At 45.3% G+C, this 19717-nt stretch overlaps 1 protein-coding gene across 1 annotated transcript in view; it reads left to right on the forward strand.

Moving 5' to 3' along the window:
- The window catches only part of SOS2 (SOS Ras/Rho guanine nucleotide exchange factor 2), a 115116-nt gene that overhangs the window by 11629 nt on the left and 83770 nt on the right, over positions 1 to 19717 (forward strand). The gene's annotated exons all lie outside the window — the stretch shown is intronic.

A 19717-nucleotide genomic window follows, 5' to 3' on the forward strand; every position in this document is an offset into this window, starting at 1 on the left:
AACTCTTTGCCAGAGGATGTTGTGAAGGCCAAGACTATAAGAGGGTTCAAAAAAGACCTAGATAAATGTAGGGGAGGATAGGTCGATCAGTGGCTGTTAGCCAGGATGGGCAGGGATGGTGTTTGCCAGAAGCTGGAAATGGGCGACAGGATGAATCACTTGATGGTTACCTGTTCTGTTCATTCCCTCTGGGCACTTGGTATTGGCCACTGTCAGAAGACAGGATACTGGGCTAAATGGACCTTTGGTCTGACCTGATATAGCCATTTTTATGTTTTTATGTAGGAGAAATAAACATTGGAAGAGGAAACAGTGTGCAGTTGGCCATACATATTTGATTTCTTCATCTAAAAAAAACAAATCTCTCATGCATTTAAATGGTCACCTAGCAGATATCAAGTTTGCAGAGTTCATTGGCTACCTATAAAGATGTATTTAAATGCATATCTGTAATCAAAAGCTTTGAACTTTCCTCTGGTGACAAGTTTTTCAAAATGAAAAGCATTTTATATAATTGTAGATGTTTTAGTCTTTTCACTTATGAGGATTGCCATTATCTTTAAACTATTGGTACTGGTGTGTCAGCAGGTAGGAGACCCATGCAGTATAAGCACTACATAGTACTGCACAATATTTGAATTGCATTTTCCAAAACAAGTCCACTGTGGCTCTGGATGACTCATCAGATTTCTAGAGTATGCCTAAAGGGATTATTCTTGGAAACTCTTCTACTCCATTCAGAAGTATAAATGGCAAATTTGAAGAAGTATTGAAAGTTCATATATTAATGCTACTTCATGTAAGAAAAAACATACCAAGGGAAAAACTATGTAGCAGATACTTTGTTTAAGGATATTAACCATGGCCCTAAATCTGCAATGGGATGGGTGCAGGTGAAACCCCAGTAACTGCATTGTGGGCTCGGTGGTGGGTCAGGGCGTTTTCAGGATCAGGGCCTGTGGTTAATTTTATGGGTTTGAGAGCATTATGGTGAACAAATATTTAACAGTTGGAATTGTTTCACAAAATTTTAAAATGATAATTCTGCAGTTCTTGTGTTTTGAATAAGTTCTGAGGCATCCTTGGTTACAAACAAATCTGAAACCTCTAAATCTTTACCAATTTGAAGCATGAAGATAAATAAACTGGTGCTCTTGCAACAAAACTACTGGATGCTGCTTAGGCTACAGCCACACTGCAGAGTTTACAGCAGCACGCCTGTCGTGCTGTTAGTGCGGATGCTCTAAGCCAGTGGGAGAGAGCTCTCACATCAACATAATTACTTCAGCCCCTATAAGCAGCAGTAGCTATGTCGGCGGGAGGAGCCTAAAGCTATGCCTACACTACCGCGGTAAGTCGACCTACGCTACGCAACTCCATCTACGTGAATAACATAGCTGGAGTTTATGTACCTTACGTCGAGTTACCGCGGGGGGTCGATGGGAGAAAATCTCCCGTCAACTTACCTTACTCTTCTCATTGTGGGTAGAGTACAGGGATCGACTGAAGAGCGAACTGCAGTCAATTTGGCGAGTCTTTACTGGACCCGCTAAATCAACCAGTGGATCAATCTCAGAGTGTTGATCCCTGCCGTAGTGTAGACCTGCCCTTAATGATGCATAGAACATGGGAAGTGATCAGAATACTTTAACTTGAAATTACCCAAGAAATGTATTGCTAATAAATTTACAAGGAAGTTCTTAGCAAAGCTTCAGGTGTTGCACTACAGCATGTTTTTTTCTGCACCCATAGTGAAAGTGTGAAGTCTCTGGACAGAGGTGGGATGGGAAACTCTAGGCTCTTGTAAATTAATGTGAAGATTGTCCCCTTTAAACTGTTAAGTAATTTTTCTACATTTCCTCTTTCCCACACTGGTATTAAGTTATCTTTGCAAGTAGTTTTCTGCTTTACTTATAACCTTCCTGAAATTTACTTTTTGGGGCATAAAAATCATTTATCCGCTGATTAATATTTACTATATACTATTATTAATATTTACTAAGGGATTAGTCTCAGTGTTTTTTCATCTGCCAGTTTTCATTGTGTTGTTTAAGCTGTTGTGCTTTGTGTTAGTAATAGTTTATTTAACTCAAACTGTTGCTCAGATGGGCAAATAACTTGGTAATGAAAGCATAATTTTTTACTTGATTGACTATTTTATCTTCAATCGTTAACATGAAACTAAGACTATACTTGGATTTGAGGTATTTGGAAATGGTAGGAAGAAGTTATTTTGAATACTTGACAGTGTGAGTACAAGAAACATTTCCTATTTGTTTTGTTAAAATACGCATACATGAATGTTAATTTCTGTAGAGAAGTGCCAGGTCAAATTTGTAGAGTTATAGTTATTGACAGTGAAACAAAAATGCTCCTTCACTTGATTCTTCCATGACTTTTCTGCCACTTTCTGTCCTCTCTTCTCTGCTGTTTTGTCTGTTTCCTCCCCTCTTGATCCTTTTGCTTCTGTCACACCGTGTAATCCACATTACTAACCCCAAACTTTTTTCACCTCCCCACATCTGATTCTTCTTCTCCTGAACCACTGAATGACTTGGGGAAAGAAGTCCCATAACCACACCAGCTTCCCTCACTACAGTGCATTCTCTTCCCTTCTTAGTTCTACCATTTTCCTGCCGCCACAATACTGCTTCTTCACCCTCATTGAGTCACTTTTCCACAACCTCCATGGCTCACTAGCAACCCTTGATTTTTTCAAAAATAACCTTAATCCCCACTCCCTCCTATGTCCTTATTCTTCACTTTGTAGGATCTTGCTGATTTCACAATGAAGATTGGCAGGATCTGTGGTAATCTCCCTCCTTTCTTGTCATTCTCACAGGTTTCCTACCATGTCACCTGCCAAAGTATCCCAAATTCCCTCCTGGCTTCTTTTTCTCCCTGTCTCACCCTCTCCTTCATTCTCCTTAATCTTACATCTCTGTCTCCCTCATAGTACAAGCATTCCGTAGTCTCCCCCATTTTGGAAACGGTGTCCCTTGATTCCCCACTGTGTGCCTGTTGTAACTACCACCCTAGCTTCCTTTGTCTCCAGATACATCAAGTCATTGCCTTGAGTTCTGCCCTTCCGGCCTGGCTTCCACCCTGGCTTCACCCTCCACTCCATTAATACCACATTCATCAAAATAACTAATGACCTCGTCCTTGGCATATCTCAGAGCCTCTACTTCATCCTTAGCCTCCTCATTCTCCCAGTAGTGTTTGACACTGTTACCTTTCCAGCCACAGCACTCACTTCTTTGTAACCCTTCACTGGCTTCCCTTTCTTCACTGCATCAAGTTCAGATTTTTTGTGGTTGTATTTAAGGCAGTATGTAACTCTGCTTTTCCCTGCTTATCCACTATTGTTTCTTATTACATCCCCCGCCTCTGTGCCCTTTGCGCTATCAGTCATCATAACCTCCAGCCTGTTTTGTGTGCTTGTCTCATAACTCTCTGCTACCTTCCATACTTTATGCATGGAATGTCCTTTCTAAGCTGGTTTGCAAAGCCCTACTCTTATTTAAGACCCATTTCTTCTACAGCATCCACAAAAAACTACCTGACTACTTATTTATTTAATTTATTTTCTGAGTGAATTGTTCATTTATGTGGCAGGGAGGGAGTCAGATATTGGGAGGGAGGAGTTTGAATATGCTGAATTTGGAGTTAAGGATTGCTGTTGGGGAAGCAGAGTGGGATGAAGTGGCGGGAGGAACTTGCTATGTTTTTCTAAAAAGCAGTTAAGGTGTGTGCCTATCATTATGCTCACTGTTCTTGTATCCATGCATCCAATGAAATGGGCTGTAGCCCACGAAAGCTTATGCTCAAATAAATTTGTTAGTCTCTAAGGTGCCACAAGTACTCCTGTTCTTTTTGCTTGTATGTTGTTTCTCACCCTTCTGTTTATTTTTACATTGGAGCAGGGTCTGTGCCTAGAACAGTTTGGCACTACCATAGGTTATAAGACATTATATAAATTCTTTTAACATTTCTGGATGTTTACTTTTCTAGCCACTCTTAAGGTGCCTGGCTTTTGTTGAGTGTCTTCTGGATCTCCTGTTTAATTCAATACAATTAGCTGAAAAATCACAGTTATGTTTGACTACTGTATTTACAGATTTGACTACTGTATTTACAGATAACACCTAAGATTGCTATAACTGAAAGAATTTGGTGGATTTTTTTTCCTGTATCTTCAGTTTGCATTTGACAGAACTTTGTCCATCATCATTTAATTGCAGTAGGGCCCAAATCCCCAGTCAGAATCCAGTGTTACAAATGTATAGGGAAGCACATTGCTTGTCATATAGATCTTACAATCAGAGGTTCTGATCCCTCAAGCTGATAAGTTCAGGTGGACCTCTGTGCTTATATGAAGCACAGTTGAGTACAGTAGGATTTTGTGGGCTCATAAAATGCTGTACATGTGGATCCAGTTTGCAGGCTTGAGGCTTAATTTAAGATGTGGCATAAACAAGTGAGTATGAAAAACAATTGGAGGGCAGACAAGGGCAACAGTAATAATATTATGTACATAACCTAGGTAACTGCGCAACTATATGGTTCCAGAACTTTTAAGTGTTTTTTCCCTCCTTTTTAAAAGAAGCTATTTTTTGTTTTGTAAATGTGAGTAGTGGGTATAAATAAGTGTGCTTGGGACTGTGGCAGGGGAGAAGCCAGGAGGGGTGTTGGTGAATGATGGATTACAAAACACGGGGAGGAAGATGAGTGGGTAAAGGGAAAGTGGCATGTGCATGAGGGAAAGAGGCATGCCACTATTTGGGGAAACGAGCCCATGAAAGTCTTGGGGAACAGTCTGGGAGAGGGTGAATCCCAATGAGGGAGGAGTGGTCATCCCTGGTGCCCTAGTTCCTCCAGAGCTGCAATACCAATAGTCTAGGGAGTCAGTTTCCTTAAACCCTGCAGAGCCAGCTAGCATTCATGCTACAGCTACACAGGATTTTATCACTAGTTAGAAGCACAATCAACCTAAATGGTAACAAGTTATACAGCTTGGCTTGTGTCCATATAGTAGATTTTCTATCCTCACGTTTACATTCACACCTAGCCCTCTGCCTAATTGTATTTGTAGGAATGATTTCTGGGACTCTGTCCCATGGTGACTCAAGGTATGTCTACACTATGAAATTAGGTCAATTTTATAGAAGTCGGTTTTTAGAAATTGATTTTATACAGTCGATTGCGTATGTCCCCACTAAGAGCATTAAGTCGGCGGAGTACATCCTCACTACCATGGCTAGCATCGACTTACAGAGCGGTGCACTGTGGGTAGCTATCCCACAATTCCCGCAGTCTCCGCTGTCCATTGGAATTCTGGGTTAAGCTCCCAATGCCTGATGGGGCAAAAACATTGTCGTGGGTGGTTTTGGGTATATGTAGTCAGTCACCCCTCCCTCCGTGAAAGCAACGGCAGACAATCGTTTTGCACCTTTTTTCCTGGGTTATACGTGCAGATGCCATACTATAGCAAGCATGGAGCCCGCTCAGCTTACCGTCACCACTGCTGTTAGAAGAAAAGGAGTACTAGTGGCACCTTAGAGACTAACCAATTTATTTGAGCATAAGCTTTCGTGAGCTACAGCTCACTTCATCTGATGCATAAAGTGGAAAATACAGGGAGGAGATTTATATACACACAGAACATGAAGTGAGCTGTAGCTCACGAAAGCTCATGCTCAAATAAATTGGTTAGTCTCTAAGGTGCCACAAGTATTCCTTTTCTTTTTGAGAATACAGACTAACACGGCTGTTACTCTGAAACCTGAAAAAATGGGTGTTATCATACACCCTGTAAGGAGCGTGATCACTTAAGATGAGCTATTACCAGCAGGAGAGCTGGGGGGAGAAAACCTTTTGTAGTGTTAATCAAGGTGGGCCATTTCCAGCAGTTAACAGGAACGTCCGAGGAGCGGTGGGGGGGGGAATAAACATGGGGAAATAGTTTTACTTTGTGTAATGACACATCCACTCCCAGTCTCTGTTCAAGCCTAAGTTAATTGTATCCAGTTTGCAAATTAATTCCAATTCAGCAGTCTCTCGTTGGAGTCTGTTTTTGAAGTCTTTTTGTTGTAATATTGCGACCTTTAGGTCTGTAATCGAGTGACCAGAGAGATCGAAGTGTTCTCCGACTGGTTTATGAATGTTCTAATTCTTGACATCTGATTTGTGTCCATTTATTCTTTTACGTAGAGACTGTCCAGTTTGACCAGTGTACATGGCAGAGGGGCATTGCTGGCACATGATGGCATATATCACATTGGTAGATGTGCAGGTGAACAAGCCTCCGATAGTGTGGCTGATGTGATTAGGCCCTATGATGGTGTCCCCTCAATAGATATGTGGACACAGTTGGCAACGGGCTTTGTTGCAAGGAGAGGTTCCTGGGTTAGTGGTTCTGTGGTGTTGTGTGTGGTTGCTGGTGAGTATTTGATTCAGGTTGGGGGGCTATCTGTAAGCAAGGACTGGCCTGTCTCCCAAGATTTGTGAGAGTGATGGGTCGTCCTTCAGGATAGGTTCTAGATCTTTGATGATGCGTTGGAGAAGTTTTAGTTGGGGGCTGAAGGTGATGGATAGTGGCGTTCTGTTATTATCTTTGTTGGGCCTGTCCTGTAGTAGGTGACTTCTGGGTACTCTTCTGGCTCTGTCAGTCTGTTTCTTCACTTCCGCAGGTAGGTATTGTAGTTGTAAGAGTGCTTGATAGAGATCTTGTAGGTGTTTGTCTCTGTCTGAGGGGTTGGAGCAAATGCGGTTGTATCGTAGAGCTTGGCTGTAGACAATGGATCATGTGGTGTGGTCTGGTGACAGCGGGAGGCATGTAGGTAGGAATAGCGGTCAGTAGGTTTCCGGTATAGGGTGGTGTTTATGTGACCATCGCTTATTAGCACTGTAGTGTCCAGGAAGTGGATCTCTTGTGTGGACTGGTCAAGGCTGAGGTTGATGGTGGGATGGAAATTGTTGGTTTTAGACAATGGATCGTGTGGTGTGTTCTGGATGAAAGCTGGAGGCATATAGGTAAGTATAGCGGTCAGTACGTTTCTGGTGAAGAGTGGTGTTTGTGTCCATCACTTATTTGCCTGGTAGTGTCCAGGAAGTGGATCTCTTGTGTGGAGCTGAGGAAGTGTTGTTCTAAGTCAGCCATAAAAATGTTGGCATACTGTGGGGCCATGCGGGTACCCATAGCAGTGCCGCTGATTTGAAGGTATACATTGTCCCCAAATGTGAAATAGTCATGGGTGAGGACAAAGTCACAAAGTTCAGCCACCAGGTTTGCCGTGACATTATTGGGGATACTGTTCCTGACGGCTTGTAGTCCATCTTTGTGTGGAATGTTGGTGTAGAGGGCTTCTACATCCATTGTGGCCAGGATGGTGTTATCAGGAAGATCACCGATGGATTGTAGTTTCTTCAGGAAGTCAGTGGTGTCTCGAAGATAGCTGGGAGTGCTGGTAGCGTAGGGCCTCAGGAGGGAGTCTACATAGCCAGACAATCCTGCTGTCAGGGTGCCAATGCCTGAGATGATGGGGCGTCCAGGATTTCCAGGTTTATGGATCTTGGGTAGTAGATAGAATGTCCCAGGTCGGGGCTCCAGGGGTGTGTCTGTGCGGATTTGGTCTTGTGCTTTTTCAGGAAGTTTCTTGAGCAAATGCTGTAGTTGCTTTTGGTAACCCTCAGTGGGATCAGAGGGTAATGGCTTGTAGAAAGTGGTGTTGGAGAGCTGCCGAGCAGCCTCTTGTTCATATTCCAACCTATTCATGATGACGACAGCACCTCCTTTGTCAGCCTTTTTGATTATGATGTCAGAGTTGTTTCTGAGGCTGTGGATGGCATTGTGTTCTGCACGGCTGAGGTTATGGGGCAAGTGATGCTGCTTTTCCACAATTTCAGCCTGTGCACGTTGGCGGAAGCACTCTGTGTTGAAGTCCAGTCTGTTGTGAGCATTGTAAACACCTCGCACATTATCCTGGATTATATACAGAACTGGGTTAAGAGATGCCAGCACGAGGAGGGTTTTGATGAGGACGTGGACACAGACGTTCCTGAAAGCATAGGCTGTGGCAATTGGGACATCATGGTGGCAGTGGGGCTGGTTGATACAGTGGAACGCCGATTCTGGGCCAGGCAAACAAGCACAGACTGGGGGGACCGCATAGTGTTGCAGGTATGGGATGATTCACAGTGATTGTGAAACTTTCACATGCGTAAGGCCACTTTCCTGGAACTCTGTGAGTTGCTTTTCCCCACCCTGAAGTGCAGGAATACCAAGATGAGAGCTGCCCTGGCAGTTGAGAAGCGAGTGGCGATAGCCCTGTGGAAGCTTGCAACGCCTGACTGCTACAGGTCAGTCGGGAATCATTTTGGAGCGAGCAAGTCTACAATGGGGGCTGCTGTGATGCAAGTAGCCAATACAATCATTGGCGTTCTGTTATCGAGGGTAGTGACGCTTGGAAATGTGCAGGTCATAGTGGATGGCTTTCCTGCAATGGGGTTCCCTAACTGTGCTCAGGGCCGGTGTAACCACTAGGCGAACTAGGTGGCTGCCTAGGGTGCCAAGATTTGGGGGCGCTGAAAAGCGGTGCCCCCCAATTTTTTTTTTTACACTATTGCTTAGGGGCAGGTACGTGTCAGTCTCCAGCGGTCGGGCTGTGCCAGGGCCAGCAGCCTCTTCACCTCGGAGTCTCCCCTGCTTGCCCGGGGGCTACTCCTCCTCTCAGGCTCCCCGACCGTGGCTGCCCAGGAGGATGCGGGGGGGGAGGGCACCACCGCGGAGGAGATGCAAGGGGCCGGGCTCGGCTGGGGCCCTGCACCTGCCGGCTGAGAGCAGCAGGAACCGGGTGCCGCTCGGGGGAAGCCGGGTGGCCCGAGCCCAGCTTGGTGGCGGCAGCCTCCGCAGCAGCAGGGGCAGGCGGGGAGCGTAGCCCGCCCTGGGGCGGGAGAGACCACACTGCTGCTGCTGTTTCCCGGCCCTGCCGCGCGGCCTCTCCTGTTACCTGCCCCACCAGCCTCAGTGCCCTGCCCCATACTGTCAGCCACCCCAAGCTCACTGTGACACCAGCTCCCCTTGGCAAAGGGCCCCCTGATCTTCACAAACAGCTGTCACCGCAGGCCTGACAAACTCACTGCACGCCACATGTCTTACAGGGCACTTACCCACAAAGAGGAACATGGAAGGGATCTACCCAAGGCTGGTAACTTGTCAAGAGTGAGAATCCTTGTGAGATGTGTGCATGGGTAATATTGAAGGAATCATGTATTTACCCTAAAAGTCTGCTTTATAGACTTGGAGTAGAAATTAGTCACCAGGGGGTAATGGCCCTTTGGGGCAAGGAGGATTTGTCACCCTGCCTAACCTGGATGGTGATGCAATGCAAGGCTCAATTATTTAGCTTTGCACAATAGTAAGACTTTGAATGGGACACATCAGAGGCAATGGCAAACAATTGAAATGCCTTAAAGGTAAAAAAAGAAACATTACAACAGCCGTTACCTGTTCTGACAGGCTGTTTATAATGCTAAGTTTACTAGTTTTTGGAGGTTGTCGGGGGAGGGGAGGGGGGTGGAGCGCAAGGTGGAAGTTTCGCTTAGGGTGCAAAATATTGTTGCACCGGCCCTGACTGTGGTGGGGCAATAGATGGAACACATATCCCCATCTTGGCACTGGACCACCTTGCCAACCAGTACATGAACCGCAAGGGGTACTTCTGAATGGTGCTACAAGCACTGGTGGATCACAAGGGACGTTTCACCGACATCAACTTGGGATGGCCGGGAAAGGTGCAAGATGCTCTCATATTTAGGAACTCCAGGCTGTTCTAGCAGCTGCAAGAAGGGACTTACTTCCCAGACGAGAAAATTATCATTGGGGATGTTGAAATGCCAATAGTTATCCTTTGGGACCCAGCCTACCCCTTAATGCCATGGTTCATGAAGCCTTACACAGGCAGCCTGGAGAGTAGTAAGGAGCAGTTCAACTATAGGCTGAGCAAGTGCAGACTGGTGGTAGAATGTGCCTTTGGACTTCTAAAACCATGCTGGTGCTGTTTGGTAACTAGGTCAGACCTCAGCGCAACCAACATTCCCATTGTTATTGCTGCTTGCTGTGTGCTCCATAATATCTGTGAGAGTAAGGGGGAGACGTTTCGGGCGGAGTGGGAGGTTGAGGCAAATTGCCTGGCGACCGATTTTGAGCAGCCAGACACCAGGGCGATTAGAAGAACACAGCAAGACGCACTGCGCGTCAGAGAGGCTTTGAAAGCCAGTTTCATGACTGGCCAGGGTTCGGTGTGACCGTTGTGTGTGTTTCTCCTTGATACAAACCTGCCCCCTTTGTTGATTTTAATTCCCCATAAGCCAACCACCCTCCCCCCTTCGAAATAAAGTAACTATTGTTTTGAAACCATGCAGTCTTTCTTTATTAATTAAAAAAAAAAAAAAAGAGAGAGATAGTGGACAAGGTAGCCCGGGTGGGGTGGGGGAGGAGGGAAGGACAAGGCCACATTGTTTATTGTAGCCACACTAAAAATCAAACTTCTGATTTGAATGACAGTCTTCTGTTGCTTGGGCCATCCCCTGGAATGGAGTGGCTGGGTGCCTGGAGCCTCTCTTCTCCCCGCGCGCCCTCCCCTCCCCCCGGCGTTCTTGGGCGTCTGGGTGAGGAGGCTATGGAACATGGGGAGGAGGGTAGGCGGTTATACAGTCGATGCAGTGGGGGGTCTGTGCTCTTGTTGGCTTTCCTGCAGCTCCATCGGACGCTTCATCATGTCAGTTTGCTCCCCCATTAGCCTCAGCATTGTGTCCTTTCTCCGCTCTTCGCGCTCACTTAATTCTTTCCTGGCCTCTGCCACTGAATGCCTCCATGCGTTAAGCTGTGCCCTATCAGTGCGGGAGGACTGCATGAGCTCAGAAAACATGTCATCGCGAGTACGTTTTTTTTCGCCTTCTAATCTGCAATAACCTCAGGGACGGAGATGATAGGGAGAGTGTAGAAACATTTGCACCTGGGGGGAGATAGAAAGGGAGAGTAAAATTTAAGATGATACATTTCTGAGAACAAAAGGGAGACTCTTTCACAGTGAATCAAGCAATTCACAGCAGACAGGACATGTGCTTTAGGTACAAGGTCACATTTTGCCTTTTATATTGAGCGCCTGCCGGTATGTTGACACATCACACACGGCTGGGCAACAGAATTCGGTTTCCAGGCAGCCATGGTAAGCCTTTTGGTACGTGGGGTTGGCTTCTTACGCCTTCATAACATGTAGGAATGTTTTCAAACTGCAGTGCCCTCCTTTCCCAGAGCAAGCAATGGTTTGGGTTTTACATTTAAAAGGAGGGGCTGCGGTTTTCGGGTGGATGTGCAGCATACACCTACCCCCTCCCTGCTGCATGGCTATTCTCCGGGATGATCCCTTCACCCCTCCCTCCCCGCCACGTGGCTGTTCTCTGGGGTGACCCCTTTTAGCCAAGTGCAAACAGCCCAGCATGAACAGGGTCCTTTTTCTGTTCCCTTAAACCCTGTACTGTCGTTACAAATGTGCATTCACCAGAGGTGCCTTCTCCAGCTTTAGGGGCGGGGATCCTGCCTTGGGAGGGTATTGGCTCCAGGATGATGAAAAGGTCCTGGCTGCCGGGGAGAACGGATTCACTGCTTGCCTGCTGTGCATTCTCCTCCTCTTCCTTCTCCATGTTCTGTGAGACTCCCCCCTTGCAGGTGTCCACACAGTGGTGGGATAGTGGTAGGGTTCCCCCCTAGAATGCCATGCAGCTGATCATAGAAGCAGCATGTATGGGGCTCTGACCCGGAGCGACCGTTTGACTCCTTTGTCTTTTGGTAGGCTTGCCTGAGCTCCTTAACTTTTATGCGGCACTGCTGTGTGTCCCTGTTGTAGCCTCTGTCCAACATGCCCTGTGAGCTTTGGCAAATATATTTGCATTTCTTCTTTTTGATCGGAGTTTGGCCTGCACATATGCTCCTCCCCATACAGCAGTCGGATCCAGTGTCTCCCTTTCGGTCCATGCTGGAGCTCGTTTGCAATTCTGGGGGGACTGCATGGTGGTCAGTGCTGCTGAGTTCGCCACACTGACCAAACAGGAAATGAAATTCAAAAGTTCCTGGGGCTTTTCCTGTGTACCTGGCTAGTGCATCGAAGTTCAAAGCGCTGTCTAGAGCGGTCACAATGGAGCACTCTGGGATAGCTCCCGGAGGCCAATACCATCGATTTGCATCCGCACTATCCCAAATTTGACCCAGCAAGGTCGATTTTAGCGCTACTCCCCTCGTCAGGGAGGAGTACAGAAGTCGATTTTAAGAGCCCTTTAGGTCAACAGAACGGGGTTGGTTGTGTGGATGCAGTCATTTTTAAATGGACCTAATGCAGATAAATTCGACCTGACCCTGTAGTGTAGACCAGGCCTCAGGGTCTCTGCACCACATTCTATGGATATTTTAAAAAATCTCTACAATGCAAAACGTGGGATGTCTGCCTGAATGCAGTGTAGTTGTAGAGATTTGAAAAAGAGCTCATGTGGCTCAAAAGCTTGTCTCTCTCACCAGCAGAAGTTGGTCCAGTACAAGATATTATCTCACCCACCGTGTGTCTTGGGTGTCTGCCTGCACAGTTATGAGCTGAAGGAGGAGTAGACTTACCTATGGGGTACAGTTAGTATGGTTAAGGGTTCCTGTTCGTGCAGCATAATACCACTATGCATAGCTACTTGCAGGAATCAAACTGTCAGACCAGGCAGGTAGGAGGTTTGGCATACTGTTAAGATTCTCCTGTTAACTGACTAACCATGTGTTTTGTGGATATTAACTGTTTTTAGCTAACCTTGTCTCAAGCCATTTAAAGACATTTAAAAATAAATTTAAAAAATTGTTGTATAGGCAGATCATCTGTTACTTAAATTTTTTTGCTGAAAAGCCCCTTACACATGCTAACAGGGGAGCAGCAAAATAGTTAAATTTTGTAAAGGGACATTTTCTTTAAAAGATGCTGTGTTAGAAACTGCATTTAAAAATTAGCATTGTCACATTAAAAAAAAAATCAAGTTGACAATGTCTTTAACTCGTTTATATACCTAACTCCTTAACTGTCCAAATCTCCTTTTTCGTTGGCTATTAGGCGTGACCATTTTCCAGCTAAACTGGGCAACTGGTGCATTGCAGACTTGTTAGACCTTGTTCAGTGAAAGACAGTCACTAATATGGCAGCACCTGACTGCTTTATTTCCCCCCACCTTCCCTCCCAAAGTGTAAGTTTAAATCACGTGGAGAGAGAGAGAGACATTATGGGTTGGGAGGTAGAGTTTCCTGTACATTAAAGGGCACCATTATCTTTCTTTTCCTTATGAAGAGATGGGAAAACACACTCTAAAATGAGAGAGAGAGAATGAATCTGCTTTAGAGCTCTGTTTCCTGGGTTTTAACATTTTGGTATCAGGCAGGTCAAGAGCTTCTTTTATTGGCAGTGATTTATTTATTTTTGACTCGTACACAGTGCATGGAAATACTGACGAGTGTTGGCAAGACCTTACGCTGCTTGAACTAGTAAATATGTAACTTGAATATTTTAATCACTTTGCTGGCTCCCAAATTTATAAAGTCGGTTCTTGAAGTTAATCAAAAAGCATTAAAGTAGCACTGCAAAATTTTATTCACCCACTTATTTAGGGCGAGTAACTTCTTTGTGAAAGAAGTAAAATATCATTCATTTCTCAATTATAATCCGTCCGTATTGGAAAAGGTGAGCGAGTAGAATTCCTGTGCCTGGTCTGGTAAACTTTTGTGACAATCTTGCAAGGCTGTAAAATTTAACAAAGGTGTTTTATTTAAATATTTTTCCATAAACAGGTGTGTGAACTTTTTGCCATTGTACTAACAGGTTTGTGGTAGGCATTCGTTTTCCTTTGAAACAGGAAAATAATTCTCCAGTATCTCAGATGAACAGAGGGATGCAATTTTCTGAAAAAGCAAGTGATGGTTTGAATGCAAATAGAGAAGTGGGATATTTCAGTCTAACCTTCCAAGAAAATAAATTCATGTTTTTAGCATAATTTCTTTATAAAACACTTGTGTTTAATATTGGATCTTTGGATAGCATTTTTTAGTTTGTTATAAACAATAAACTCCTGTTTTGTTTGTTTGTTCTCATTACAAGGCTAGTTTTTTTTGTCAGTGATATGTTAGTTTTGGAAAGGGTCCCTTGTAGCAAGTGGTTATGGACCTTGTCTTGCCAGACCTTGTTGTGATGTGAGATATATCTATGCAGTGCAAACAAAATACAGGCTCATTTTAATAATCCAGGCTAAAAAGAAAATTATTTTCAGTTCTTCTTTTACTCTTAGTAGTTGTTACTTAAATTTTGTTGTTGTTTTAGAGGCAATTGTTGCCTCTTGTTCTATATTCAGGATTTAATTGGACATAATCCCAAAAGAGAAACCCAATTTGTCCCCAAACTTGATACCATCAGTTTCATCCTTGGAATAGGTGCACCGTGATTTTCTCTGAGGTGACTTCTTTTCCAAGCATTTAGCAGCAGAAATGTTAGTGTCATCAAGAAGGAATTCTGAAGCTTTGCTTCATCTAGGCAGCTGCCCATTTCCTTGATTTACTTCTCCAGAGTAATCCTTGCATGGTGTAGTGACCTATCAGGCAGAGTTAGGGATAAAATGTCTACATTCATCTCTAAGCTCTATAGCAATCCTTTCCTAGCTAGTGCTTCCATGGATGCAGTGAAAATCTTAACCAGAACCCTCGCAATCTATGAGGCAGCCTGTAGTTAACTAAAGACTACTCCCTTGAAAGGAACTATCCATGTGAAGGGGGTACTGGACTCACTCAAATTTGCAAGTGATAAACTCCTGAGGAGGCATTAGAAGGGGAAAAAGAGCTGTTCAGAAACACCCTATGAAAAAGAAAAGCATGGCCTTCCAGCCCAAGAAAGGACTTCAGGCCAGGTTCAAGGTATATCTGTTTTTTCAGCTTGACTTATGTTTATGCTTGACTGCATAACCATAAAGCTCTTCAACCCCCTCTTGTCCAATGCATGGTTTGTATTCATAGATTCATAGATATTAAGGTCAGAAGGGACCATCATGATCATCTGACCTCCTGCACAATGCAGGCCACAGAATCTCACCCACCCACTCCTGCAATAAACCTCTCACCTATGTCTGAGCTATTGAAGTCCTCAAATCATGGTTTAAAGACTTAAAGGTGCAGAGAATGCTCCAGCAAGTGACCCGTGCCCCATGCTACAGAGGAAGGCGAAAAACCGCCAGGTATGTCCTGTCTTATAACGTGGTAGCTTGCTAGTGCAAGACTGACAACTCCCCCTGGTTTTAAAATATTTCTGACCCTTAACGGCAGCAGTAGTGGGCTAGAACACGAGTCTAGCCTCCTCTTGACCAGCGCATGCTATCCCCTGCTGATCAGAAATGCTGCCCTCCAAGCAATCCAGTCAGTTCCTTTTTGACTGATGTCAGTGAAGGAGCTTTGCACAGGAAAAAAATTTACCTTCAACCATCACTCCACTTTCCTACAGAGCCTCGTCACTATCCTTTCCTTATTTATACCCTTCCTTTCAGTCAAACCTAACTGGTTATTTAAAATGTTGAGATCTTGGTCTTTGGTGCTTGTGCGTACTTTTATAATGCCTCCGCATCTAATTTTGTTTGCTGCTTTTATGCTCAGGCATTGCTAGCCTTCAGTCGGCTTTAGTCCGGTTTTTGTTTGTGCCCGTGCCTTGGCATTGTTCACTGTTCTCAGTGCATCAGTACCGTCTCACCTTGGCTCTTTTGTTGGTCTGGCAACCCCTCAGAGCCCTCCTTGAGACATCACAGGCTGACTTCCAGAACTCCAGTAGGAGGCTGGCCTGGGGAGGGCTTTGAAGGGAAGGTAAACCGTGGAAGCGAAGTCTGAGTTGTTCAAGACGTGAGTGGTAGGCCTCAGTGCCAGCAGTGCTCGTTGGTGCAAACCCAGCCCCGCCCCATGTACCCCAGCAGGGCTCCTGCTGCACCAGAGTCCTTGCCCCATGAGCAATGAACCTGAGGTCTCCACTAAGTCGTTTGCTCCAAGTGCTGGAGTCCCAAGTGCCTTGAAGTCTTGAGCTCAGGCTCATGGGATATGGTGGGCGGGGGGAGCCCCTGTTACAAAGGATTGGGACAGGAGGTGCTGGGCGGGCTGGCTCCATGATTTGTCTCTGTCAAAGCTTCCTACTATACAGGCAATTCAGAATCTGAGCTGGGTTTTTCCATACTGGACTCATGTAGCAACCTGGCTTGTTCACCTCCAGTCCTCTGTAGGCCTCATGGTAGCCTCACAGTACCAGTTTCAAGTCATTTCTCTTATCCTGTATTGGCAGGGAGAGGATCTCTTGACTAAAAATGCTGCTTGGACTCCAAGTCAGGAGAGACCAAAGGTTCAGTGACTCTCCTAGTCCCATCAAGTTTTGCCATCTGCAACAGTTGAGAACCACATCTTATCCATCAAGCTGAGTATCTGGCGTTAGCTACTCACCCATAACTAGGGTAGCTTGCTCTATCCCAGCCCAGGTTCCTCTCTCTGACAGCTTGGCTGCTGACAGGTGAGAGCTCTGTAGTATGGTGTATCTGAACAGATGGTTTGTGTCCTGGCCTCTTGAGAATCATCCACTGAATAGACTTCAAACTGTAAATTGAAAAGGGTTGTGTCATAATGGAAACAAGGCCATGGGAGCCCTTTTACTTCGCCCCCGAACTGATTACTTGCACGTTTATTCTGAGCTGTCAAAAGTATCAGTGCCTGCAGCCCTATGTGATCAGGTTAATGGGGAGCATGATGCATTCAGAGACCCTCTGCCTTAGTCTTCTGTGTCATGGGATATCCGTGTGGTCTTGACAAAGCAGGTGAAAGCTCTGTTTGAGCTATGCATTCAGTTCATAAAGTAAGAGATCTTAACACTAGGGACTGGTGCACCTTTATACTAGATTTGACAAGGATAATGTAGTCTCAACTGAGATACCTTTTCATGGTGATAATAGAGTTCTACCGTAGTGAGATGAGTGCTCAGCACCTCCCCCCTGCCACAAACAGAAGTTTCACGGGGTGCAGGGAGGAGCGAGGATGCGGTGTGCTTGGGGGAAAGGGCGGAGCTGGGTGGGAAGGGGCGGGGCCTGGGGCAAAGCCAGGGGTTGAGCACCCTTCGGCAGTTTGAAAAGTCTGCACCTGTGATCTGAGCGACTTCAAGTCCTGCACTAAGCTATGTGACCGCCAATCTGTCAGGTGATGTTTGTTCTCTCAACCTCTCAAAGGGAGAAACATGCGCAGTGGAGTATCTTGTTTTGGCAGGATTTTTATAAATGTTCTTTTATTGTAATGTGTTTATACTAGAGAAGTCCAGGTCAAAGAAATGCACCTTGCACTTGGAGTGGAAAGTGGTGAGGTTTCTGATTGTCCTTAGTTCTTGGGAGAATTCATTCCCCAGTCTCGAACTGTCCCCGAAGGAAGAGATCTGTGTAGCGCAAAAGCTTGTCTTTCTCACCAACAGAAGTTGGTCCGATAAAATATATTACCTCACCCACCTTGTCTCTCTAACCATGGTCTTTGTCCTGGAGCTTGATGGTATTTTAGATATCCTGGGCCCAGGCCATGGAGTACATCTTTCGTTACTATCCCTCCTCTGAAAAGTCCATGTTAATATGGAATGATTAAGTATTAGTGATCCATCTTAGAAGGTATTGTTTGAAAGAAACCCTTTTGAAGGTCAGAATCTTTCAATGTGAACAGGGAGCTCCCTTTGTCTTCAGAAGGAGCAACCTGCATGGATCAGAGGAACAGAACTTGACCTCACGGATGTAATCTTTAGACTGTGAGCTCTTGAGATCAAGGACTATCTGTCTTTTGTGTCTAGAAAGCACCTAGTGACTATTGCCATCAATAAATAACCATGTAAAGTCAAGGAGTACTTGTGGCACCTTAGAGACTAACCAATTTATTTGAGCATGAGCTTTCGTGAGCTACAGCTCACTTCATCGGATGCATCCGATGAAGTGAGCTGTAGCTCACGAAAGCTCATGCTCAAATAAATTGGTTAGTCTCTAAGGTGCCACAAGTACTCCTTTTCTTTTTGCGAATACAGACTAACACAGCTGTTACTCTGAAACATGTAAAGTCACTTGTTGAGTTGACTTAATCTATAATTTGCATGGGAAAACGGGGAATTTCCCTTGTTGATTGTGTACTGTGTGGCTTTTTTATGGGGAGGCTATAATTTAAATCTAAGTATTGCTTTTTCCGGATTCGTATCCTGCTGAGATGAATGGGGAATCTGGATGGTCTCTCAGGGCTTGGCTACACTTGCGAGTTAGAGCACATTAAAGCAGCCCCAGGTGCCCTAGCTCACTCCCGTCCACACTGGCAAGGCACGTAGAGCGCTCTGACTCCACAGCTAGAGCAATCCTGGTACTCCACCTCGGCAAGAAGATTAATGCTTGTTGCATAGTGGCTGAAATGCCCGGCGTCAGTGTGAATGAGGTGTTGCATTACTGCGCTCTGATCAGCCTCCAGAACGTCCCATAATCCCCTTAAGTCAAGTGGCTGCTCTTCTCATTGTTTTGAACTCACCTAGGAATGCGGATATGCCCTTTGAAAGCTCCGTGTCTGACAGCTGCTCCAAGACAAAGCAAGCCGTTACTGTGGAATGCTGTGTGGGAGAGAGAGAGGGAGGGGGAGATCTGCTGCTGTCTGAACTTACAAGACAGCACGCTGACATGCTTTCAGCCCTCCAAAAACACACTCTCTCCCCCCACATACACACAACACACTTCCTGTCACACTCCACGCCCCCCATTTGAAAAGCACGTTGCAGTTAATTGCATGCTGGGATAGCTGCCCATAATGCACCGCTCCCAATGCTGCTGCAAATGTGGCCATGCCAGTGCACTTGTAGCTGTCAGTGTGGACAGATTGCAGCGCTTTCCCTACTGCGCTCTACGAAGGCTGGTTTAACTCAAAGTGCTCTACATCTACAAGTGTAGCCATACCCTCAGTGTTTGTGAAATTTGAGAAAAGAGATCCAGGATAAATCAGAGTTGCTAAACCGTGTTAGCTAACCACGACCTTTCCATTAGTTTAGACACAGTTTAGTGTATTTTACCTCAGTGTAGCTGGTTGAGGTTGACCTTTGGGAGAGGAAGCCTACAGTTGATCTCACCGAGCTAAATTGAGGTAAAAGGTGGTGTTAATTTTTGACTATGCTAGGCAAAAGGTTGGGGTTAGCTACCCTCAATTTGTGCCTAATCTAGACAAGTGCAGTGACACTTACTCATTTATTCTCTTGCTCATCCATGCACACTTCACTCTCCTTCTCTTTCCTTTCCTTCTCTCACAAATATACACTTCACATTTGTTTTTCTCACATACTGGACAGCAATTCACGAGCTACTTCACCCCATTCTCACATCCATTCACCCCTGGCCTTTTCTCCAAGCAATTAATTTTGTTCCCTGTCAAATTCATCAGTTCTCTTTTCTCACCATCCCAGCTCCTCGGGTCTCTTTCTCCAGTCTGTTAATTCTATCTCCGCCCTTCCCCCCCCCCCCCCCCCCCGCAGCTAAACTGATCAATACTGCTATTTTTAATGGAGGCCATTCCTTCACTCATTCTGCTGCTGAACCCGTGGTAGGGTATGGGGAGCTTACCTCTACAGTTGCTTTCTCA

The sequence above is a fragment of the Caretta caretta genome, chromosome 6, assembly GCF_965140235.1.
Source record: "Caretta caretta isolate rCarCar2 chromosome 6, rCarCar1.hap1, whole genome shotgun sequence".
Lineage (NCBI taxonomy): Eukaryota > Metazoa > Chordata > Testudines > Cheloniidae > Caretta > Caretta caretta.